Genomic DNA, 26,539 nt, shown 5'->3' with positions numbered 1-26,539 from the left:
TCTGCTACAGCAGCCTGTGTAAGGTGGTGTATGCACCCCTATATCTACCTCATATCACTGCACATATAAACCTATCAGTCACCCCTATGGCAGGCCTTATCAATCCTGAAGACAGGGTGCTGCGTTTTGTGTGAGAGGGTGCCCATGCATGAGCAGGGTCCCTCTGCAGCCTTCGGAATCTATTCTCCGGGTTTGTTCTGTTATGCAGCCAGACGATATACTCTGACTCACTGATGACTCACTGATGTCATTTGAGATGTCATCAGTGATGTCACTGACCATGTCATGAATGATCTAATATGTGACATTATCAGCAGTGGATTGCGGGTGCGCGAAATATAGTTAGAACAACTAACTATATAGGAGCAATTTCATTGGTTTTGTATGAGTAAAATGTCCAGCTAACTATAACACCACTAAAACTTATAGTTTTTTGAGTGAATTTCAAAGGTTTTTAAAAAATAATTCCTAACTATATAACTCCTGAAACCTATGGTTTTTTCAGTGAATATATATATATATATATATGGATATATATGGATATATGGATATATATATAAATATATACAACTCCCAATCACCACAACTGTGTAAAATAATCAAAAGAAGGTGGGATATATTGCTTCAGGATAAAATCTTGAAAGAAATACTTGGCTCCCACCCAGGGATAACCTATAGAAAAGGGCGATCGATTAAAGATCAGATTGTGAGGAGTCATATGGAGAGTAAGAAAGGCACTTGGCTAGACGGAAGAGGAGGATTCCACAAATGTGGAAAATGCAAAGCCTGTAGCAATAGTGATAATGTGAAGGAAGTCACACTACAAAGAACGCAAAGGAAGTGGTGTATCAACAAAAACATACAAAGCAGTACTGAATTCATTGTGTATGTTATCATTTGTCCTTGTGGCAAGTGGTACATAGGGTCCACAACTTTTCCAGTGAAAAAAAGAACACTGGAGCACTGGAGGGCGATAACTAATAAAGATTTCGCATATAGCACTGCTAAACATTTCAGCACACACCATGACAGTGATAGAGCAAGATTTCGCATCGCGACTTGCTCGATTCATGAACCTCGAAACCATTGTAACCTCGTAACGAATTGTACGTCTTACTAAAATCTTTTATTTCCGATATATATGTATGATAGAGAAGCTTGCATACGTGTTCTACTAATATGATTAATCCGTGTCCCTAAAAATGGCCGCTGCTTGCCTTTTCGCTTTTGCGCATGCGTTAGTCACACTCACGTGACTCCACGTAGATGTAGTTCTGGAGGTAAAGGGTGCGCATGCGTAATACGCAGCTTTCGTGATAACGTGGTGATGTTCGTGCAGTTGCTCTCGTATCAGTGTATATATTACTAATGTCTAATTGCATAGTATATATTTTTTTGATGATAAATCTGAAGTACAAAATCACGACATGTAATACATTCATTTATTTCTATGTATTAATTTGTTTTCGCTTTCTTTTCATGTATCCTCGACACTGAGGGGTGCTGGGGCTGGGGAGTCCATCTTGGAGGGTATTTCTGCGCAGAATCACTAGATGGTGCGGTGACATTGAACCCAAGCCAAAGAAGGTTGATGCCAGAGCCAGCATGGGAACATGCACCTTCACCCAGCAAAAGCATCATGATTGTATTCTATTGTAACAAAATGTGTTCTTTCCATTGTATTCTCTGCGACTTCTCGTGGGAACCCCAATCTTGCTAGGCGGCACCCTAGGATGCTAAGTAGGGCTTGTAATAGTCTGTTCTGATTGGTGTGTTAACCAAATCCTACTTTAGGACCAATCGAAATTGGGGATTCTGACACTTTGCAACATTTGGGGGGTGGTACCCTGTCCCAAAACAGTATATCTACCCTGGGTTCACCTAGGGAAATTGTCCGACTTGTCTGAATAGCTGACCTGTCACTGACCCAACGCACTCAATAGGTGACTTGATACAGAGGTGCTGCGTAGCTCTCTGTCCGAAATCTGACCATAGACTCTGAAGGTTTTACTGAACCTTAAGTGCTGGCGAAGCACTTTGCTGGGGAATTCACTGACCCAATCGGGGTCCTGATCGATAGCTGCAGAGAGGGTGGAGCGCAGGCGTTGCTTCCGAACTGCGGGTGCTGGTCGTATCCTGGTGGTCCTGTCCTGATCCTAATCTGAGGGTTTCCTGTCCTGTCTTGGGGGTCCATTTCTGCACCTGCTGTCCATTGAGGGGTATCCTTCCTTGAGGGTTTCCTGTCCTTAACTGACCCGTGGCCAGGGTTTGGTTTTTCACACCAGTCTAGGTAAATATCGCTCTAAATCTCTTGAAACTGCACCTTTCTATTTTTCTGTCTTTGCTTCAATAAAGACATACCTTTGCACGTGAATTAATTTTCCATGCTTTCTCCTGCAACCATTGCATTTCATAAAGTCATTTGCATTTGATTTCATAGCGTGTTCCTATGTTACCCTACCTTTTAGAAATCATTTTCTGTATTGCAGTTTGCAATTTCCTGATATGGTCTTGGTTTTTCTCTCGTAAACTGGCTAAAAGTAACTCAGATTTATAGCGTGTTCACTTTGCCCCTTATCTTAGTTTCCCTCTCCCTTAGCGGGTTCCCTGTCGCACGAACACTCTTCTGATAAAACTGTATGACTGCCCTTTATTTGAATTTAAGATAAACTTTCAAAACTTCCAGTTGTCCGTGGTCATTTCAATGAAAGAAAGTAATTTTATGTTGGGTTTTGTATTTTGCTGCCTTTCCTTTTACAGCTAGCTCCCTGACCCATCGTGGTCATAGGTACCCATAACGGTGGATGGTAAGTTGGGTACACTGGAAATAATCGAAAGGGAACTTCACAATTATTGGTAGTAGATTGTGTGGTCATCTGATCAATGTATATGATAAAGTGAAGTATATGGGCCCGAAGCCAGAAGTGGCGAAATTATTGATCGGGTGACCCGCGATCTCTAGCAGTAATTTTCTGGTAGCATCGAGGATGGTTAGGGAATAGTTAAAGGTTAGGCAGGACTAGTTAGTCTAGCTAAGTCGGAAGCTGCTAGTATATTGATGCTGCTACAAGAGTAGGCACTTCGGGAGGACTGATCACCCACTTGAAATGTTTGCTTAAAAAAAATTATGAAATGTTTTAAACTTTTTTTCTTATTGTTATATTGATATATGTATTAACCCATTCGTTCGTAATTGTTATATGTTGTTTGGAAATCCCCGGGGAATTGAATAGCAAGTGGTGAATAGAATCCATTTGCTTTGAGGTCGCTGGCCCAAGGAAAGTTGGTGTAGGTTAGGGAGAACTGGAAGCACTAACTAGGGACTTTTCTGAATGTATGTTTGAATAAATGTTAGTAACGAGGTTCATTGGCAAAATTCCTACTGTGGCATAACCTAGTGAGGGTCGCATCGGAAGAGTAGCAGGTTCATCGGAGCTTGGGTGAAAGCAAAGGGGCTCGCTGGGGAAACCTTAGTCTCGGATATATCCCGGTAAAGTGGATGAGTCTAGGGGAGTAACAGGTTCTCCGATGCTAGAGTGAAGGGTAGACAGAGAAGATCTATCCGTAGTGAGTGAAAAGTAAATGGAAGTAGTTTACTTGCAGTAAAACAAATCTTTCCTGTCTAGACACTTGAGCACAGTGGCGAATGTGTATTCGTTGTTAAATAACCAAGCACTGAGCACTTTAGAAAGTAAGAAAGTTTCCGTTACCTTGTGAAGGAGGGAGTCAGTCGCGAAGCCGCTCTGACGTCACTCCGTGCCGCGCTGGGATTGGTAGACGCAGCGGGCTGGTAGCGGGGCTGGAATTGTAAGGGAGGGGTGAGCGCCGGAGCGTGGGAACTGTCTCACGAAGGGGCCGCGCACCCATTGGTCGAAAATATTTGAACTCGTGCATTTTATTGGCCGCACGAAAATAAAAGACGCATTCGGATTGGGAGTGACTTGTACACAAAACCGCTTGCAGGAATCGTATGTGGCACTCGTATACTCCGGAGACTAGACCCGATCCCAGATCTCTAGGGTTTGGAAGAGATCAGTGGAAGACTAATAGATACGACATTATGTATGGAAATAAGAGAAAATTGTCCCTTGTAAATAAAGAAAAGAATTACTTCAAGAAAGATAAGCAGATTAAAACTAGAGAAGGGGTTGTAATTCCACCACCAAATACTCCCGCATCTTTTATGATGTTCGATAAAGGGTACAATACCTGTGTATGGTTGGAAAATTGGGCAGAATACACGAAAGATGACGGAGTATTGGCTTTTCTGTTAGACGGAACATTTAACAGCAGGATTCTATTTAATTTGAGAACCCGAATGAATGATTTACATCCCAGACCTAGATTAACGCAGTACGAAGCACTAGAGGAATGGGAAATCGAGGCTTTCGAGAGGGACAAGCCCCGAATGGATAAAGGGTTAACTAAGTTTTATCCAAAATTAAAGCAGGAAGCCCGAGCCAAAAAGATGAAATAGTGGAGACAGAATATGATTGTTGAGGGACTGTTTCCCATGATGCCAGCAGAAGATCCTCCTGGGGGGGGGGAAAGGACAGAGAAATCCAAACACTGGGGGCCCCTCGGAGAATCAGATGACGAATTGTTAGATGACATATGCATGAGAAGTCCGCCTCCTTATAATGAAGGACACCGACCTTTAAGTGCAGGGGATATTCCCCGGAGACCTCTACAAAGGGAAGAGGTCCGGTCCGCAAGTGTAGGAGGGGATTATCCAATCCCTCCTATACTGTGAATCTAGGACCCATAGAGACCAGAAGTATTTACCCAAGGAGACCAATTGGTGGGGAGATGGGATATTCACGTGAAGGAGATTTTTGTTCTCGTCCCCCTACGGAGGTGAGGTGAGGTCCTTAGGTTCAGGAATGCCGTTATTTAAGCCACAGGATGAGGAAGAGCCGAGGATTCTAGGCACAGGAAGTTTGTTCCCAAGACCTAATTATGGTGGGGGACCAAGTGAGACACATCCCACTGCCCCGAGTTATGCTCCCACTCTAACCCCACAGGTGTTACATGACAAATCTTTGGACAGGTTATTAGAAGAGAAAGAGCGAGAAGCGCTAGCAAAGCAGAGAGCTGAGATAATACAGAAAATGTCACAGCTAAATACAAGTCCTGAAGCCTTAACGATCCCAGTAACTATCGGACCAGTGGTTCCGCTGTACGGGGACCGTCAAGGGACTCCAAACCCTCCAGTCATTACTCCCGTTATAGCACAGCCCAGACCAGAACCCTTAATTGTAGATGACCAGACAAGTGAGTGCGAGTCGGAGGTCTCGCTGCTAGATCTGCCTATTAGGAATACCGGGAAAAGGATACAGAAAAGACATAATCCTTTTAATGCAAGGGAAATTCAAATGGAATCGACCTCAGGTACTAAGAGTGTCACATTGGTGACTCCTGAAGAAATCGAAAGATGGAGTCAAGAATCTGAAAAACAAGCGTCCCCAACGAGACCTTTAGATCTCTACAAGCTAAGAAGAAATTTCCTTGCCATCAGTGCGGGGAAATTGGACACTGGAGAGACGAGTGTCCCTATTTACAAGATAGGTGCCCAAACACCTGATTTAATTCCACAGACGCAGAATGAAAAACAAAGAAAGACCCAACAGCAGGTAAAAACGATCCAAGTGCCCAGAGCGCCAAAACCTATTTTTAAGGGAAAATCACCACAGGGTGATGATGTAGAAATCTGGGGAGGGAATGAAAATAGAAATGCAGCAACTTCGCAGTATCTACTGAACGACACTTTCCTCTGTGACGACCAGTACTGACGGGGCCTGAGAGGGGAGGACGAGGAGTGCGTACTTGGCGCCTCCTTGCCGGTGGACCAGTCGGGACCATACATTGAAGGAAAGGTTGATGGAAATGATGTCACCTTTCTGTTGGACACTGGTGCTACCCGTTCTACTGTAAGAACAGTGGACGTTCCAAACCTACCCCTCTCGGGAGAAGCCATCCAAGTAGTGGGTGTATCTAATCAATTGATTAGTACACCTGTTACCGAGCCCATGGAGATCTCAATTGGAAATTTCAAACAAATGCACAGATTTGTTGTCTGTGATACCAGTCCGGTAAACTTACTGGGAAGTGATTTGCTGTGCAAAATGAATTGTACCATCTTTTGCACACCAAAGGGCGTCGAAATTCAAACTCCAGACGAAGACGGTATCTACAAGCTTATGTTAATTAGACCTGACTCAGAAATAAAACGACTGACCATACAGGACTTACCTGAAGAACTCCAGCAGGCAGTGAAGCCAGAAGTATGGGACTTTACAGGAAAGGATGTGGGATTAATGAAAAACGTAGACCACATACAAATAGCCATGAGAGAAAATGCAGTGTACCCCAATACCAAGCCTTACAGAATGAGTGCAGAAGTGAGAGCAGGTGTTGCCATTGAAATACAGAAATTGCTTGAAGCAAACATAATACAGGAAGTGATGAGTAGCCCATGCAACTCACCCATTATGGGCATCAAAAAGCCTAATGGCAAGTACAGAGTAGTTCAGGACCTAAGAAAGGTAAACAAGATAGTGGTTCCTTGCTGCCCTATTGTCCCGAACCCAGCAGTGATCCTGTATCAGATTCCTTGGGATGCTGAATGGTTCACTGTGATAGACCTATGTCATGCATTCTTTTCGATTTCATTGCATCCAGACAGCAAATTTCTTTTCTCATTTGCTTTCAACAGTCACGTGTATGTCTGGAATAGGGTCCCCCAGGGGTATACAGAGAGCCCCTCTATCTTTAATCAGATCTTGAAAAAATGTCTTGAAACTTTAGTCTTACCTGGAAAGTCCGTTTTGGTCCAGTACATTGACGACCTATTGGTGGCGTCCAAAAGTCATAGGGATTGCGTGGTTGACACCATTGCCCTACTGAATCACCTGAGTGAAAAGGGACATAAAGTGGCCCCTGAGAAATTACCAGATAGAAAAAGGCATCAGAAAAGTCACCTCAGAGAGAGTCAGAATAATTCAAAATATGCAGTTACCCCGTACTCAGAAAGAAATCAGAATGTTCCTCGGAGTTGTAGGTTACTGCAGGCATGGATTGTGGGATTCGCAGTCCTTGCAAAGCCCTTGATTCAGATGACAAAGAGAGGAGCGAAAGACCCAGTGGAATGGAATGACGAGAGCTTAAGACAGCTTTCACAAGGTTACGTAATTGTCTGTGTACAGCTCCTGCTCTAGGGATGCCTGACTACTCCAAGGAGTTTGGCCTATTTTGTGACACTCGTGACAATTGTGCATTGTCAGTCCTAACTCAGGAACATGGCACAACCAGAAGGCCTGTGGCATATTTCTCTGCCACATTGGATCCAGTGGCTGCTGGATTACCTGGATGTCTGAAAGCAGTAGCTGCAACATGCACCAGTTTAGAACAAAGTGAGTCCATTATCATGGGACATCCTGTAACTGTGTATGTTCCACATGCAGTTGTGATTCTATTGACCCGAACCAAAACTCAGTATCTCACCCCTAGTCGGCTGACTAAATATGAGAGGATTCTCATGGGTGCTGCAAACATTGTCATCACCAGATGCAATATTTTAAACCCTGCCACTCTACTCCCTGAATCAATGGTAATGGAAGGTAAGGGAGATGATGAGCATGACTGTATTGATCTGACAGAGTTCAGTACTAAACCTCGCCCAGACATTAAAGAAACTCCTTTGCCTGTGCATGATGAGGAATGGTTTGTGGATGGTTCGTGCCTGAGGCATGAACTGGGGGGCCTAAGTGCTGCCTATGCTGTGGTCACTTTATACAAAATTGAGGAAGCAGCTTATTTATTTGGAGTAAAGTCTGCACAAGTAGCCGAATTGATTGCTCTGATTAGAGCTTGCAAATTGGGAAAAGACAAAAGAATAACAGTGTATACTGACAGCCAGTACTGTTATGGGGTGGTGCATGACTTTGGCCAGTTATGGCTACAAAGAGAATTCCTGACTTCATCAGGCACTCCCATTCGAAATGGAAAAGTGGTTCAAGGCCTTTTAGAGGCAATTCAATTACCAAAAGAATTGGCAGTGGTCAAGTGTATTGCTCATAAGAAGGGCCTTGACCCTGTATCAATGGGAAACGATTTTGCTGATCGGGTGGCAAAACAATGCGCCATGGAGCAGATGCGAATAAATCCAAAGCGGGGTTGGACTGGAAACAGCTGCCAACTTAGGATGTTTGAAGAAGTGCCTACCTGGGATGAAGTGAGAGAATGGCAGCATGTGGCGCCCTGGGAGGAGAAAGAAAAGTGGAAGGAAGAAGGTTGTAAACCAAGACGTGAGGATGGTGTCATTGTGGGCCCGAATGGTATGGCTGTGTTACCCAGACAACTACTTGCCCCAATGGCCCGACTGATACATGAAGGATCACACATCGGTAGGGATGCCATGGTTCTGGTATTTCAACAGACTTGGTACAACAAGAAATTCAGGAAGGTAGCAGAGTCCCTTTGCCAGAGGTGCCTGCCATGTCAACAGTTCAACGCTGGCAAGAGAACAGAGGTTGAACTGATGAAAATTGGGAGATCAGGGGGTCCCTTTGTGAGAATACAAATAGATTTCATTACCATGCCCCGTTGTGAGGGAAAGAGATATGTCCTTGTCATTGTCTGCCTATTTTCAAAGTGGGTGGAAGCTTACCCTGCCAAACAATGCGACGCCATAACAGTAGCCAAGTTATTGCTGAGAGAGATAGTACCGAGGTTCGGGGTTCCAGTCTTTATTGACTCAGATAGAGGCACCCATTTTCAGAATGAAGTTTTGGCCCAGCTTTGCCAAGCATTCGGGATCACACAAAAGCTGCACAGTGCATATCATCCAGAGGCTTCTGGAGTGGTAGAACAAATAAATGGCACCATCAAGAATAGATTGGCAAAAATATGTGATTCTACTGGCCTAAACTGGATTAAAGCCTTGCCTCTTGTTCTGATGGGACTAAGAAGCATTCCAGATCGGAGAACAGGCCTGAGCCCCCATGAGATCTTGATGGGAAGAGTGATGAGACAAGCATGGGTACCAGGATACAAACTGTTAAGCATTTCTGATGATTTGGTACTTGAATACTGCAAGCAACTGGGTGACCAAGTGCGTTCTATCTCTCGCCAGATTGGGGCAGACGCCATCGCCAACCCGACAACACCAGTTCACAAATTGGTTCCTGGTGACTGGGTTAAAATAAAGAAGCACACTCGTTCAAGTTGTCTAGCACCGAGGTGGGGACAAAAGCGGCAAGTAATCCTGGTAACGACGACCGCTGTGAAGTGCGCCGGCGTTCCCAAGTGGATCCATGCCAGCCATACCCAGAAGGTGAAACCCGACGAGGAGCCTGGAGCAGAAGGTCGTCCAGCTGAGGGGTCTGCAGACGTTGGTCCTGAAGTAGCTGACGAAAGGCGATCGAGCCCCAGCCCAGTGGAGGGTCCTGTAAACGTTGGCCCGGAAGTAGCTGATGACGTGCGGCCAAGCACCAATACTGCTGAACATCCAACGGAGGCTGGTCCAGAAGTAGCTGAAGACGAGCTGCCGGAAATCTTGCCAGAAGATTGGATACCAATAGTCGATCTCTCTGGAGATCCACTCAGAACAAGAGAGCGAATAAGAGAAGACAGAGAGTGGAATAGTGAGGTCGAGCAAGGCACAGGCGAAGACCCTCAGATCATTGAGATTCACATCAAGTCTGAGGACGAAGAAGAAGGTCAGACAGGGACAGATCAGGTGATTGACACACCTCCACAAACTCCTGAAATTGAAAAGGGACAGACTAGAAAAAGTGTAATAGTTCGAGCAGAAGAAAATCAAGGGATCGAATTGCTTGAACAGGATCAGTTAGAATTAGAAGAACGTGTTCAGGACAAAGAAACAGAGACATTTGAAAGCCAAACGCAAATTCAACCTGAACAAGGCCAGCTTAGTAACCAGGCAGAAGAAGTAGATACAAGACCTGGGACTAGTCAGACAGGTAGGGAAGAAACAGAAACAGAAGCGCCACCGACCAGCGAAAATAAGAGAGCATTAGTAGAAAGCCAAATCACAGTGTCAGCTAAAAGACTAAAGAAAAAGAAGCACATTGAGCCAAGGTATGTTAAGAGACTGAAATTAAGAATAAAAACAGTCCAAGAGAAACTTGCAGATCTAAGAAGAAGTCCCCGAATTGCAGAAATACCCGAAGATAGCTCCAAGAGAAGAAGTGAGCGAATAAAAAGACAAAACGAAAAATATCAGGATCCGGAGTGGACCTATTTAATCTTGGAAAATTTTGAGGAACTTGATATCACTGACGAAAGTGACGGAGAACAGGTTGCTGAGTACTCGGAAGAAGAGGAAGACGAGCTCACCTGAGGTTGCACAGAGTAAGCTATCTGTGTAAACTTACAAAGAGGGGTTGAGAAACTTCTTCTGAGCCAAAATGTCTGAGTCAAGAACGAATGGAAGGCCTAGTTGCAGTTGTTGCAAAACATGCTGCAAAGTATGTATATGTAGTATAGTTATAGTTGTATTAGTTTGGATAGGACTAACAGTTTTCATTCCCTTTATGGTTAGTAAAAATACTAATATTTCCCCAACTCAGATCACTGACACGGAAGAACTGACAACACGAAGTGTAGAAAGACGTGAGAAAGCACTCAAACAGACAAAACGAGACTTAGATGCATCAGATGAGGAAGGACTACATTACCACGGAGTTAGGAATCAGACACACTCAAATGTTTTCGCAAACTTGTTAGTACATTATGTAGAGACTATGGAAATAGAGGATTGCTATGTCTGCATGAAGCTACCTACTTCTGTAGCTGAAGGCGTGACATACCATCACTTGCCCCTGACATATGGAATTTCCTGTAGTATTTTAGCAAGCTTATTTTACAAAAGAGGACCGTTACAGTACTATTACTCTAACAATGACGTGATCTTTTCTGAACTTCCCATTCGTGGAAACCTGAATCCTGTACATACCAAAAGTGACGTAATACGCTATATGGGAGACTACTTTCTGACTATAGGCAATATAGACATAGCTGAAGCACATAGAGATAACTTGACCTGTTCATTGCATGAACAAGAGAAAATATTTTTAAACATGGCAGAGAAGAGAAGGGAGAGTTTCCAAAGAAAAGCTAATGACAAAAAGCAGAAAATACCTAAATGGGCTGAGAACATGGAAAGCACCTCAACTGGCGAGGCAGGGCCTGCTCTGTTGCTGGATTTTGAAAAGAAAGGGAAACTCTGTCTTCACCGCGAGAAGACTGATTATTATAATAACATTTTCATTGGTTCCAGTCAATGTGAGCACAATTACAAGGTAATTGGAGGTTGGGGATTCAAAAATGGGTCAGAGCCTGTGTTTCCTGGAATTTATTATATATGTGGAGACAAAGCTTATTTCAAATTGCCGGATCACTAGTATGGAAGCTGCTACTTTGGCATTGTTTTCCCGAAAATATACCATGTGAATGAAATTACTGGAAGCAATGAAAACACTAATGGCTTAGTGCGTAGTAAAAGAGAAAGCGTAGGTGAAATAATGGGTAGTATTTTTAGTGCACTGATACCTGGAGTGGGAGTGGTTCTGAACACTCACAGAATTTGCAAATTGTCCACAGTAGTGGATGTGCTGTCTACTGACACAGCTCATGGATTTCTGCTGGTCAATACCGAAATGGTTGCGATCAGGGCAATGGTTTTACAGGACAGACTTGCTCTTGACACCTTATTAGCAAAAGAGGGCGGAGTCTGCCGGATGTTGAAGGCGCAACATTGTTGCACTTACATTCCGGACAAAAGTGTGCAGCTCAAAAGATATGTGAAAAACATTACTAATTTGGAAAAGGAACTCAAACCACTCGAGGTTGACAATGCCTGGAGGAGACTAGTTGATGGTCTCTCAAATGTAGGTCACTGGTTTGCTAACTTAGGTAGAAGCTTATTGTTCAAAGTACTGATGCCAATTGGAATTATAGGTCTTATCCTACTTTTCATATTCGTCTGTTGCAAATGCCGAAGACATACTAAGAAGTATCAGGTGAATGCAAGAGGTGTGAAACGGAGTGCGGATGAACTTGAATTGGAAGAAATGAATAATCAGATTTACAAAAGGGTGAAGAATTCTCACCCTACCAAAAATGAAAAGGAAAAACTGAATCGTATGTTGGAAGAGATAGAGTTGTACAAGGTGTGAAAGAAAGTTGGCATCTGGTTCCATTTATGTGTGATGATAGTAAATATCATCAAAGAGGGGATTGATAGATCGCGACTTGCTCGATTCATGAACCTCGAAACCATTGTAACCTCGTAACGAATTGTACGTCTTACTAAAATCTTTTATTTCCGATATATATGTATGATAGAGAAGCTTGCATACGTGTTCTACTAATATGATTAATCCGTGTCCCTAAAAATGGCCGCTGCTTGCCTTTTCGCTTTTGCGCATGCGTTAGTCACACTCACGTGACTCCACGTAGATGTAGTTCTGGAGGGAAAGGGTGCGCATGCGTAATACGCAGCTTTCGTGATAACGTGGTGATGTTCGTGCAGTTGCTCTCGTATCAGTGTATATATTACTAATGTCTAATTGCATAGTATATATTTTTTTGATGATAAATTTGAAGTACAAAATCACGACATGTAATACATTCGTTTATTTCTATGTATTAATTTGTTTTCGCTTTCTTTTCATGTATCCTCGACACTGAGGGGTGCTGGGGCTGGGGAGTCCATCTTGGAGGGTATTTCTGCGCAGAATCACTAGATGGTGCGGTGACATTGAACCCAAGCCAAAGAAGGTTGATGCCAGAGCCAGCATGGGAACATGCACCTTCACCCAGCAAAAGCATCATGATTGTATTCTATTGTAACAACATGTGTTCTTTCCATTGTATTCTCTGCGACTTCTCGTGGGAACCCCAATCTTGCTAGGCGGCACCCTAGGATGCTAAGTAGGGCTTGTAATAGTCTGTTCTGATTGGTGTGTTAACCAAATCCTACTTTAGGACCAATCGAAATTGGGGATTCTGACACTTTGCAACATTTGGGGGGTGGTACCCTGTCCCAAAACAGTATATCTACCCTGGGTTCACCTAGGGAAATTGTCCGACTTGTCTGAATAGCTGACCTGTCACTGACCCAACGCACTCAATAGGTGACTTGATACAGAGGTGCTGCGTAGCTCTCTGTCCGAAATCTGACCATAGACTCTGAAGGTTTTACTGAACCTTAAGTGCTGGCGAAGCACTTTGCTGGGGAATTCGCTGACCCAATCGGGGTCCTGATCGATAGCTGCAGAGAGGGTGGAGCGCAGGCGTTGCTTCCGAACTGCGGGTGCTGGTCGTATCCTGGTGGTCCTGTCCTGATCCTAATCTGAGGGTTTCCTGTCCTGTCTTGGGGGTCCATTTCTGCACCTGCTGTCCATTGAGGGGTATCCTTCCTTGAGGGTTTCCTGTCCTTAACTGACCCGCGGCCAGGGTTTGGTTTTTCACACCAGTCTAGGTAAATATCGCTCTAAATCTCTTGAAACTGCACCTTTCTATTTTTCTGTCTTTGCTTCAATAAAGACATACCTTTGCACGTGAATTAATTTTCCATGCTTTCTCCTGCAACCATTGCATTTCATAAAGTCATTTGCATTTGATTTCATAGCGTGTTCCTATGTTACCCTACCTTTTAGAAATCATTTTCTGTATTGCAGTTTGCAATTTCCTGATATGGTCTTGGTTTTTCTCTCGTAAACTGACTAAAAGTAACTCAGATTTATAGCGTGTTCACTTTGCCCCTTATCTTAGTTTCCCTCTCCCTTAGCGGGTTCCCTGTCGCACGAACACTCTTCTGATAAAACTGTATGACTGCCCTTTATTTGAATTTAAGATAAACTTTCAAAACTTCCAGTTGTCCGTGGTCATTTCAATGAAAGAAAGTAATTTTATGTTGGGTTTTGTATTTTGCTGCCTTTCCTTTTACAGCTAGCTCCCTGACCCATCGTGGTCATAGGTACCCATAACGGTGGATGGTAAGTTGGGTACACTGGAAATAATCGAAAGGGAACTTCACAATTATTGGTAGTAGATTGTGTGGTCATCTGATCAATGTATATGATAAAGTGAAGTATATGGGCCCGAAGCCAGAAGTGGCGAAATTATTGATCGGGTGACCCGCGATCTCTAGCAACAGTGATTGGACTAAAGCCAAGTTCTTTGGTCTTGACACGATTCCTAAAAATCCTAGAGGGGGTAACAGAATCCTATCTTTACGCAGACTTGAATCCATGTTTATTCTCCAGGCAGGAAGTGTCGCACCACTAGGAATGAATATTGATGATGAAATGTATGTTCACCTATGATCGGTATTATAACATAGGCCTCTCATCACCCTGAAGCAATAGAGTTTTTTAACTGTTTGCTTTTTTAAACTACTTCATTATACAACTTTTTTTCTCCGTTTTCCCTTTCCTTGATTTCTGTATGACCTACTTTTAGCTTAATTACAGCACTTGTTTATTCGCAGGCTATTTTTTTTGTAATAATGCAAATTGTACTTCATTTTTGATATTTTGCATATTTTGATTTCGTCATGACTTTGATAATGAATTTCATTAATCAAGATCTTTTCTGTCTCTTCCCTTTTTTCCCATCTAGATGATATGAGTTGTGAATAAATGAGTCACTAAATATGGATAAAAATCTATGTGCACGGAGACCTTGTCAGCAATGACCTCACCTCCATTTTGATTTCGAGTTAACAAGTATTGATCTCTTTTCTATCACAGCTACAGTCTCTATATCTCTAAAATTATAAATAATGGATTAAGAGTTGCCAATAAGAGACACTAGACAGTAAGGGGTACTACACCCATGATATTGTTCTTCTTTTCTTTGTGTCATGACTGAAAAATCATCTTTTAAAACTTTATTACACCTGACTTGCATTACTTTTTCTTAAAGAATATAGCCACACATTGATTGAAGGTACTACACCTATAAAGTATTACAACTGTTGCATTATTATGCTGTGGGTCTTTTAATAATCTCTCACTGACATGTAACATTTATAAGAAATGATTGTATGAAATCACTGTTATATTCTTTTCCACAATAATTGTTTCAAGCACTATGACTCAAAATGCATTTATTATTGAGTCTGTTTTTCATTTTTATGTCTGTCTACACGTGATGATGTGAGAGAGAAAAATGCATTTATACTTCCGGGACCGGAAAGGTGGTCATGTGACCAAGAGCAGGATTGCTCGAAACGCGTCGTTTGTTGTGCCCGATTAAAACTTAACTTTGGATTGACTGGATCGGTGTGGCTCGTTCTTCGTTTCCTGACTGGAGTGAAGTTTCTTGTTGGATATATATATATCCACAATGCCCAGAATGCAGCGGTGGAGCAGACGTGGCGTTTCAAACTTTACACCTGCGAGGCAGGAACAGGGCGTGGCCACAAAATGGGAAGTGGTCACAGCTTTTAAATCACCGAAGCAATGGACCCTGGCTTATGGCAACAGTCTGAAACGGGCACTGAAGATTCCTATCAAAGGATGAAACGCGTCTGCCTAGCGTTTCAGGAACTAACTTTTCTGTCAGCGCTTTTACTGTCAATAAAAGCAACGTTTGTTCCCCCGGAGCTGGTCACACTTTCTTCTTCACGCTGGTAGGAGAGAGACTGGTATGGATATATATATATATATAAATATATATATACCTTGTATGGTTTGCCTTTCATTTAGACTTTAAAGAGGTTATAATCTGGTAAACCAAGCTGCTTAACACTCTTTCAAGACTTAGCCTGAAGGCTGCTCTCCATAGCTGCCACTAGGATAGCTTTCATTAAAGGTTGTCTTTAAACCTATCATCAATAAGGGTTGATTGGACTGGTGCAGGGAGCCCACTAGAACTTGCGGACAGCATATGCCAGGCCAACTTCTCACGCTGCAGACTTGTCAGATGGCCTCATGTTAAGATGGTGATTTTCAGTCAAACCTGGTTTTACAAACCATAACATTAACCATGGCAGGATTTATAGTGTACTTGTAGTGAAAGGTAAAAGGCAATACCAGGCTGAGACCTGCTGCTGGCTGAAAAAACAAAGGATGGTGCCCATCCTGTAAGTCAGGGCCTTGTCAAGGCAAGAAAAAAATCAGATGCACGGTGACTGATTTCTCCTTTTGGGTGATGGGGAGGAAGTAGCATACGGCTGTAAGAGACAGAAAAGTTGAGAAGGTGAGAAAAAGCCATAAAATGAACTGTGTGCATGTAATCTCATGGGATGTCTGATTGCATCAACATTTCTTTGGTTGGACTGACCCTTAACATGGCGGGTAAGGATTTGCAGTGGACCACAGGAGGGCTATTGTAAATTTACAAGACATTGTTATCACCATGACGGCTGCCAACCTTGCAAGTGGGTCTGGCATTATGTCAGTCATTGGCCTTTGTCGGGGGTGGGTGATGTCCTTCATTTTGGCAACTAGCTTGGACATCTTAGAGCTATACTTTATCACCTTGTTGTCAGATTCTCATCTAGATTTCTGCAGGAGTAAGGGAAGGAATCAATGCTATATCCCAACTCCCCCACCAGCCAAGCGGGCACAACAATTGTCAAAGCCCCACCAGACCAATGGGGAGAAGGGAATGGAAAGACGAAACACTGGTTCTGTCATCAACAATCTCCCTGAGGTACATCTGCAATCCAAACTGTCTCTGTATTTCAGCCTATAAAAGAAAGGGAGCAATGTATGGGCAATTCTAATGTAGAATAGACAAGTTCTCGCTGTGAGCTCAAGTACAGTTCCAACCTGAACTACGCTACATGAATATTCCCTTTCCCCGCTGATGTCCTGAAGCCGAGGTGTGCCCAGATGGAATATCATGCGTTCACGGTAACGTCGCACAAGGAGTGTTTTTTTCCATGTTTTTGGAGGCTGAAACTTCCACTGCGTAGCAGGAAAATTAAAACCAGGATACCCACTACACAGTTTATAAATGATGGAGAACTCTGAAGATCGTCTTAAAGGTACTCAATAGTCCAGAACCTATGTTCTTAAACAGGTGTACTATCTCACTCATATAATGCATGTTAAAGATAGGATGTCCATTTCTCTGAAATGGAGCTGTCATTTCGTTCAGACTAGTGCCTGTATCTCAGCTGAAGACCTTGCAACCTGGAGATCAAACGTCTCTCAGGCTGAGGTAAAGGCCACATCCTTCTGTAAAAGCATGGCTTTTAATCTGCTAAGAGATTAAAACTGAATAAGGGAAACATTCAACAAAGGCCATAGCGTAGCCTTTCTGACTGTATGGGTTGGTGGAAACAGTACTTGCATCCAATAAGTAACCCTGGAACTTACTGTGACGAGATATGCGATGCCAGGCAGCATCCCACAACAACCTTGATCATTCAACATCGAATAACTCCCATTCAAGAGCAGTTTGAACACTGGATGAATCCTGGCAAATGTGGACACTTTTAAGTGACACGATAAGTTTGCAACTGAAGCAGTGCATGCTCCATGAAGCATAATATCCTGTCAAATGAGAGATCCACTTTAAGAATTCTTATAGTCAGAACCAATGAGAAAAACTTCAGTGTCTCCATTCCTGCATCATAATCTGTACGTCAATTCCCAAGATTCATGTATATATCCCTTACCCAACGCTTCACACCTGCCCACGTAAACAGTGTGGGAGGTATGATTCTAAGCACTGGAAGAGCCCTCAGTTAGGCTCTCAGTGTTCCCGGTACCAGTCTTCTAGACCCAAACAGCACAAAATGTTTGCTGCCAACCAGAGACATGATTCTCCCCTCCTGCTGCCAAGGCAAGTTCGAGCAGGGGAAGGCAGAACAATAGGCATCTTGCCAAAAGGGAGGTGTGACCACCTCCCAGACAGAATATAGTGTATTAGGACCACGTGGGTGCACTTGCCAGCACCACTAAGTCTACATGAGGGGCACATTTGGCGCCTTCATGCATAGTCCAGTTCAAACCAGCTCTGGGAGGTGTTGGCTTCCGCTCTGGTGCAAAACTGGCAAAGGGCATGGGAGTAACCTCCCCCCTCTCCAGACCCTCCCCTGGGAGGGTCTCCTGAATTGTCCTAAGTCCAGAGTGCCCAGATGGTAGAAGAAGAAGTGGTGTCTGCATTAAATCTTGTCCCATGACCTACACCCATCATGGGACAAAATTCAATGCAGACACCACTTCTTCTTCTACTATCTGGGTACTCTGAACTTCGCTGGACTTCGTTTGGGGTCAACTTCATCTCACTTCAAGTCTGCTGCATCGTCTGTGCCTGTGCACTGTACAGGAACCTTCCAGGGCCTGTGGGCATCAAAGACACCTCAAGGAATATTGCTTGAAGTGAAGGAGTCACTTCCCTGCATTTGCTGGCACCGCAACTAAGCTGACCTATCTGCTGATCCTGAGTTCCTCAGGACTCTGAAAGGTTCTGCAACACAAGTGGTGGTCTCTACAGCTTCCGAGGCCTGCAATCCAACCAAGTTTGAGGCCAGTTTCCATTGTAGGAGCCACAGGAACTGAACCCTTTGGTACTGCGTCAACTTGCAGTTGCAAAGACTTGTTGGCTTCCTTCCACCAAGATCTTTGAGTTCCAAGAAGCCCCAACCTCAAGCATCCCCAGTGACCAAAGTCTTTGTCCACATCTTATCATTTGCACTGAGGCCTGCAACGTTTTGGTGAGCTGCTCAAGGTCCTCTTGCGACTCCAGTTCCTCCGGCCTGCGGGTCTTGTTGAGGGTCATCTTTGCTTCTTTTAGGCTCCCCTGATTGCTTGGGGCCTGCCTGACTCCCCTGCATGTGGTGAGTCCCCTGGACCATGCTGTTCCCGACATTGCACCTCTTTGGACTGCTGCGTTGGTTGCATTTGCCAAGGCTTGTTGGTGCTCCCACCAGACACCGACCCCTCAGCACTCAACATCTGACGTGGGAAAGCTTTTGCATGGCTCATGGCCTTCCTTCACATCACCTGGTCCTCACAGCTGCAGAGTCAAGGTCATCATCAACTCTCCTGCAACTCCCGACATCGGTGGGCATTTGTCTTCCAGATCTCCTGGTCACTCCTAAGTGTCATAGACTCTGTCCTCTCTGCTTGCAGGCACCTCCCAATTAGAATCCACCTCCAGATTCCGCTGGACACTTTCTCCTTCTTCAGCAACAGCACTTTCCTGAAGTCCTCCTTTGGGTTCGATGGGAGGTTTCTGACACCACTTCACACCTATGCACCCAGCTTCCCTGGTGTAGGTAACGTGGGTACTAGGGTATCCACGGGTGGGATGGCTTTCTAACCTTCTGTCTTCCAAGGGGTTTCTTCAGGGTTCACTGGGAAGGGTCCTTAAACTTTCAAATTCCAATTGTCACATACACGTTGTTTTGTATGGAGCACGCAGTCATGTTCTCACACAGCACAAGCTCTCCATGGGGTTCGTAGTCACTCACCTTGGGTGGTTCCTTGGGTCCCCAGCACTTCTACGTCCTCTCAACATCGTCCTGACATGAGTCTTGGTTCTATACCACTTTCTTAGTGTATGGTTTAGTCCCCCCTGAGGTCCACTGTGTCTTCTCTTTTTCCTTCTCTGAGCATAAGTAAGGACGAGTGACTGAGCGAAAGGTTCTGTTTTGTTACCATGATCCCTGAGGGGTCAGGGTTATCATCTTCAGTGGTTGCCAGGAACCATTCGCTCCCTGGGAAGGTTAGGGGGGGTTTATGATGGTACTGTTACCTAGCTGGTCTCTAGGCCAACATATCCTGCGGGAGTGCTCGGAATCAGTCTAGGCACCTCACCCAAAGTTTATGTTGTCCAGCAAACACGCAGATCCTAAGGATTAGTAGGATCAACACAACATCACACCATACAGCTGTGCAAACACTGTACATCAGCATAGGTACAACAGGGCACATATACATTCATCAGCTATCATAGAGTGCACTTTTGGTCTCCTAAATTCATGATTCAAATGTTTTGACCCTACAAGGGGTGCTGCTGTACTCCCCTGAAGTTGTGAGCAAGGTAATAGTAGCCTGTTGTGTCTTGCACGACATTGCCTTAATTCATGGTTTACACATACCTCTGAACCCTCACCTAGGTCTGAATCTGGAGAACAAGGCCATTGCACAAAACAGAATGACCATAAAGGGCTTCCTACATAGAACTACCTGCTCTTTTTGCCTGTTTGCCATTTTCTGTTTAAAATCTTTTTTACTCCCTGGGTGTGGAGTCACCAGGGAGTTTTCAAAGATGTAAACTCTGCTCCTGGGGGGAGACTCCGCAGTCTGGCCACAAATGACAAACAGGAAATCAGGAAGTTCAATATAGGAAGTTGATCGCAGACATTTTATCATCATTCTGAGTCACCCTCATCTCCAAGCGAGATCATCTACCATTCTGCTGCACTGTTTAATCTGCTCCCGACATGGCTGAGAGATTTGAGGACAAGGCACCCCCTTTCAATAAAACTCAATTGAACATAGTAAATGAGGGAGTGTTTGATAGGTACCCTCAGCTTTATAGGGGGGCAGAGGAACAGCTGAGTTTTGCAGCATGCACCAGATTCTGGAAAGATATTGCAGCGTGGTGTCATACAATGGGCGAGACAAACTGCGGGTCAAGATGTGTCGCAAACACCGGGAAGACCTGCAAAACTAGGCTGGAATTAAGGCTCAGGGTCTATTGGGTGTGTCCTCCCAGCCCCACTTACAGAGGCCCTGCCTTAGGTCACTGCACAGAAGCGCCATGAAGACGGCATGGCCAAACCTCTATGCTCTGCTGGAGGAGTTTGAGCAGCACAGACCTAGTAAGCATATGAACTGCATTATGTGCCTTGAAGAATGATGTGAGTGGCAAAAGACTATTAAGTGCCTTTTATCACCTGTTACTTTACCAGAGTAAAGACTGCAATACGTATACGGCCTATGCATCATTGAAGCACAAGGAATGCTGTTTAATGAGGGCATTCTGGGACTTGTAGTGTTCTACATACAACTGGGTAAATTACCCTTACAGTAGCATGTTATGAATAAAAGCACTTACATCATCATGACTAGTAAACTCAGTGCCTTATAACTGTTTATGCAACAGTGAAGGAAAGGCTTGAATAATGTATATTGTTGGAAAGAGAGGGGTTTGGGTGTTAGATGCTGTATCATGCATGCTTTTTGTGTGTGTCTTATGTCCCCTTTGATTTTATCTGAGAAATTACTGCAGTATTTTTAAGGTCAATGTATCATTGGCGCAATCCGAACACTGATTTCTGAGGGCATTCTGGGCCCTGTAGTGTTCTACACACACAACTGGGTAAATTACCCTTACTGTACCATTTTAATGAATAAAGGCACTTTCATAATCATGAGTAGTGAACAAAATGCCTTATAGCTGTTGTATCCAATAGTGAAGGAATGACTTGGAGAATGTCTATTTGCATTATGAGAGGGGTTTGTGTGTTGGATGCTGTATCATGGATTTTATTTGTGTGTATTGTTTTCCAGGTAAAAGATTATATTTATGTACCATGAAGTAAAGGCTGACTTTGTGGTATTTGTCTCAATTAAAATGATACAAACATATCCAGGGGTGGCGAAACACACATATCTTCTCAACAGTGGCACATATGTAATTTCTAACATCTAGGTAGCGGTCCTAACTATGCACACGTGATTGCCAGTGTACAGCACAAACAAAGCAGTGTTGACATGCTAATTGTGGTGCTTGCCACGTAGAGTGGCTGATGATATCAAGGGATATTCCAATATTTAGAATCACATCTTAGCAAAGGTCATATCCAAGGCCTTGTTTGTATATACACACCCAATTTGGCATGTATGTTGTGTTTCACTATGCTACGCAACAGTTAGTGTAAGACTGTTGAGATTGGACATTACATGATAATCCTGGATCCGCTTTCAGGTGCGGATATATCCATCCAGATTGTGTACCATCCCCACTTGTAAACTTACATTAGAAGTTAACTGTTTCCAGTGGCGGCTGGTGACATTTGAAAGTGGGAGGGCGTCAAATTATTGTCGCAGTGCTAACATTAACATTTTACAAGTCTCCTTTTCAGCAAGGGTATTTTCAGGATTTACAAGGCTGCAAAGTAAAATGTAGATGCAAATAGATTTTGTTTGTAATCTCTATTAGCTGCATCTAGCTGTTGAGGAATATCACACATACTCACTAAGGAAGAGCACGAAATAATGGCACAATTAAATTAGCACACACGAGGATCAGGCCACTCAAGCAAAGTTTTCACTTTCAGCCACGGCGCGTGCATGTTTAACTCTCCTCCAGTTTGTCAATGAACATAAAGAGAAACACGTCATACAAATGCTTCGTTTTGGTAAACACAACATGATAAGGCTTTGAATTGTTTAGGAAACATTTATTCAGTTAGCAGCAGCTGTTAACCCCTTCCGCGCTGAGCTCGTCATGAGTTACGACGCTCGTACGCTCATGACGAGCTCAGCTCGTCATGTAACGCGGTTTTTAAAAAAACGCAGCGCACAGCGGGAAAACCGCTAGCGCGCATGCGGTTAATTATCAGGGCCTCACTCTCTCTTATTCATGCATGTGACACAAGGCCCTTGTAAACGGGCTTAAATAACTTTAAAAAATGCCCGTCTGGGCCTTACCTGGACTGTAAAACGTCTGACTCTGGGGTTAACTCTAATCCAGTCCTACACCAAACTGCAGTCAGTGCTGTGGCAATGGCAAGCAGCAACCATTGGGACTAGTTGATGCCATCACTGCAACACTGATGGACTGTAATGAGTTGGGAAAGGGGTGTGGTGATAAGCTCTCCACTCCCTGATTTACGTGGAAGGTTAGCAATATCGGGCTTGGCATTAAAACGCCTGTGGCTAACTTAACCTCCACGCCAATAGGGGGTGGAGACTGGGCCCTGAAGCTAGGTCTTTGCCGAGCTGATGACATCACAGCCTTCAGGGCTGAGAGGTTATCAGCCGGCAAACACTTAGGCTTCTTTAGGGCTGCCCGGGGAGAAAGCAAAAGTGAGTCAGTCACATCGCGTGATAATATGCATCTTGACTTCACAATGGCTACTGTCACGGCGGCAGTATTAGTGAGTGGGGAAGACAGTGGCCTGTGTATTTAGCAATTTTAAAGACAACAAAAAACGGGTTTTTTTTATGTAATAAAAAATTAGCACTTTTGTTTAATTTAACGAGGGCGGAGCCCCAACGCCCCTATAGAGAAACCGCCACTGACTGTTTCAATGTCAAACAACACACATTGCTCTATTGCTGAACGTGAGGGTTAGTAAATACTGAAGAGTATACTGACCTAAATTGAGAAAGATGTCATTGTGTAAGTACATTCTGAATATTACAGTGATAGTAGACATACTTTTTAGGCCAAGAAACATATAATTGGTACCAAGTCAGCACATGCTTTATGTAGTCACATGCCTTGTTATGATTTGTACACCAACTACATATTTGTTTGCCTTCTATTTCAGGGGACAAAGCTGGCCAAGAGTGTCAGTGGGCACTTCCTCTGGATACCACCAGCGAGGAGGGGAAGGGACCTGAACCATCAGGCATGGTTTGTGTGCCCAGCCAGATTTAGCCTTCAACATCCACAGCAACAGCCTGGGTGGAGGCTAAAAAACTGAAGGGAGGGAGACATATATAGGGACACCTCCGGCCGGAAGAGGAGTGACTCTCTCCTATGGCCACAAGAATTTGGTGCCGCCAGGGCAGGCCCTATTACCATCTGTGTCTGCCATCGACCCCTCCCTAACTCTTGACGCCCCCATTACACCATGGCCTCCAGCTGCACCCCCTGCCACCAGTCTCCCTCCATCTGCCTGCCCGGAGAAGCTGAGGGAGACATCTGCCCCCAATACCCCACACCCCTCATGTTCTATTTAAACACCTCCATGTGTGATTGCTCCTGTGGCTACATCCAAGGAGGTGATGGTAGCACCTAATGTTGAGCAGAATGTGTCTTCTGTGGTCTTACGGGAGATTCAGGATGAACTCTTTACGTTCTGATAGGCAAATTCCAGCGGAATGGCCAACACCAATGCCTCCATCACTTCCTTGGCTGCAGCCATATTGTCTGCATTGGTCCAACAACCCACCCAGACCACTGTAGTTGTGCCTTCCAGCTCGTCTTCCCTCACTGTTTACCCTGATACTGCTCATGTTGCCCATTCCCGTTGGGTTTCAGGTCCTGCACTGGGCAACAAGGATGAGTCCACAGGAGCAGAGAATTGCGATTCTCCTATTAACATGACTAGAGAATCTGGATTTCATTAAAGACACGGAGGCTAACATTATGCATATAAATTTTAATGCAACTCCAAACAGCCGCATATGTCATAAAGCAATAGTTCCAATAGAACATTCTTAACAAAACAATTCTAGTAAGCACTAGGCAGACAGCCTCTTTTAAATAAGGAGTAAAGGGGAGAAAATGTCCCAAAGAGAAATTCAACGATGAGACTTCACATAAATCAAGGTAGATGAAAGACGAGCGAAACCTCCAAGATCCGTAGAGAAGGAATCAGGAACAAGAGTTCAAGAGAGGTTATCTGAAAAGAAAAGAAGTGTAAATAAATCCAGAAATATAAACAAAGATAAATCCTGAAAAGGAATTTAAAGAATTCAAATAAAACATTCAATCAAATGCAATATGTTTATTGTCAAGGCAAGATTATCATTGCATTTACAGACATATTTAGAAGAAATAAACAGTAAGTAAAGATTAACCATCAACCACCCAGGGAAGGGTGGGAGGGATAATGTTAGCCTTCGTGTCTTTGATGAAATCCAGATTCTCTAGTCATGTTAATAGGAGAATCGCAATTTCATTACAAGAGCGGAGGCTACCATTATGCATGTTGGTAGCTATGTAACACAACATCAGACATATGAGTGATTGGTTTACAATAATGATGAGCAAAAATTCTAGAATTCGACAAATCAGCAGCTTTAAGAATATCATCCAACTTACCTCCTGACCAAAATGACTTACTGGCCATAGCACCTCTGATAGAATGTGGTTTGAAGATATTTAGATCAACACCAGCAAAATTCATAACAATTTTGACCCATCTTGCAATAGAGGCAGAGGAGATACCCTTATGAGGTTTAACAAAGGATATAAGCAACTGATTAACACCACAAGGGCGAAGAGCATGCATTCTCAAATCATATTGTTTCATACAATCCACAATACAAAGTTTTTTACAAATATCAAAACGAGGATAGAAAATGGAATCAGACATAGTTTTAGTCCTCCTGTGGAGTTCAAATTTAACTCCAAACATATCATAAGATCTATAAGAAATATCTAGAGCTTTAACATCAGAAACTCTACGACATAAAATTAAACAAAGTAGAGAAGCTAATTTAATAGAAAGGTTCTTTCTGTTCAAAAGTGAGTTATCTGGTCAATTACAAAAAAGGTCAAGAATTAATTTAACATCCCACAAAGATTGATATCTAGGTTTGGGGGGTCTTCTAAGTCTGATACTTTTAAGAATTCTACAAATGATAGGATTTTTACCTACCGTTTTACTGTTGACCAGGGAATGACCAGCAGAAATAGCCGATCTATAGCAATTGATAGATCTATAACTTTGACCTCTGTCAAATTGTTCTCCGAGAAAATTGACTATATCAACGATAGGTGCTTCCACGGGATCCAAGTCCCTTTCCAAGCACCAACGTAACCACACTTTCCAGATGTTGTTATACCGGTAGTGTGTTCTTGGAGCCCAAGATTCTCCGAGGAGAGTTGAAGCTGTAGACGAAAGTCTTGCGAGATCATTGGATCTCCTGGCACTCTCCAAGCAAGAAGGTTCAACTTCCCTATATAAACAAGAGGGTGAATTTGACCGTCTATGTCGGTGAGAAGATTGTTGAGAGAAGGAATTAGGAAAGGAAGATCATAAGACATCTCTAGAGTAGTTGGGAACCAGGCTTGTGTAGGCCAAAAGGGAGTTATCAGGACAATGGAGGCATGTTGATGTCTCACTTTCTGGAGGACCCTCTGGATCATGGCAAAGGGAGGGAAGGCATAAGCGTTGACTCCCACCCATGATTGAAGAAAGGCGTTCACTGCTAGAGCACCCGGGTCGGGCATCCAGCTGTAATAAGGATCTAGTTGAAAAGTCAGTCTGCTCGCAAAAAGGTCTATTTGAAAGGGACCCCAAAAATAGTTGAGGGATCTGAATACTAAGGTGTTGAGTTTCCAATCGGAATGATCCAAGAGGAATCTGGAATTCCAATCTGCAGAAAGGTTGGATTCTCCTGGAAGGTATTCTGCTCTTAAAGATATTTTGTGTTCTAGACAAAAGATCCAAAGTTTTTTGGCTAAATTTGACAAGTCCTCCGACTTTGTTCCACCCAGGCGATTTATGTAAGCAACAGCGGACATATTGTCCATTTTTAAAATTACTGATCTGCCTTGAAGAGAGTGTTTGAAGAACATTAGAGCATAAAGACCCGCAGTCAGTTCTAGATAGTTTATATGGTGAGAAGACTTCTCT

The sequence above is a fragment of the Lissotriton helveticus genome, chromosome 6, assembly GCF_964261635.1.
Source record: "Lissotriton helveticus chromosome 6, aLisHel1.1, whole genome shotgun sequence".
In the NCBI taxonomy this organism is placed as follows: domain Eukaryota; kingdom Metazoa; phylum Chordata; class Amphibia; order Caudata; family Salamandridae; genus Lissotriton; species Lissotriton helveticus.
The sequence above is the reverse complement of the archived record's forward strand: the minus strand, read 5'-3'. Positions refer to the sequence as shown.